The sequence below is a fragment of the Polypterus senegalus genome, chromosome 13 (genome assembly GCF_016835505.1).
Source record: "Polypterus senegalus isolate Bchr_013 chromosome 13, ASM1683550v1, whole genome shotgun sequence".
NCBI classification, from domain to species: Eukaryota; Metazoa; Chordata; class Cladistia; order Polypteriformes; family Polypteridae; genus Polypterus; species Polypterus senegalus.
In genome coordinates, this window is record NC_053166.1 from 145303940 (window position 1) to 145304466 (window position 527).

A 527-nucleotide genomic window follows, 5' to 3' on the forward strand; every position below is an offset into this window, starting at 1 on the left:
GCGTCTGACGTCAGGACGAACGTGCGCGCGGAAACAGGTGTGGAAGCGCCTACCAACGGGTGAGATGATTGGTCAGTCGGCTTTGTGCTCCCAAGCTTTTAAAGTCAAAGATAAAGTTCTAAAGATACATGTCGCGATGTCGTGTTGTAAGTCTCGAATATAAGTAAGAGTTCACAATTTCCATCAGACTTTAAACTATTGTGAAATTTAAAACGTATTTGATCCAGTTCACCCTCAGATAAAGCAGGAGAGCCTGCTGTCAAATTCAAGAACTCTCTAAAACGATTCGCTGACATTCTGAGATTGTGAACAAGGGAGATTACTAATACTTAAGATGCATTCACTGCATGCGCTACGTTACATTTGTAGTGTATGAAAGTCTGTGAAGTGAACGCGCGTGCTCATATTTTAATACAGATTACTTTAAAGTGAAAAAAGCGAACGGAACAGACGAAGTGTATCTGGTATGTGTTAATATTGCGTTTTTGAAATCTTTATTACGATGTCAACATTAGAGTTGCCGTTTA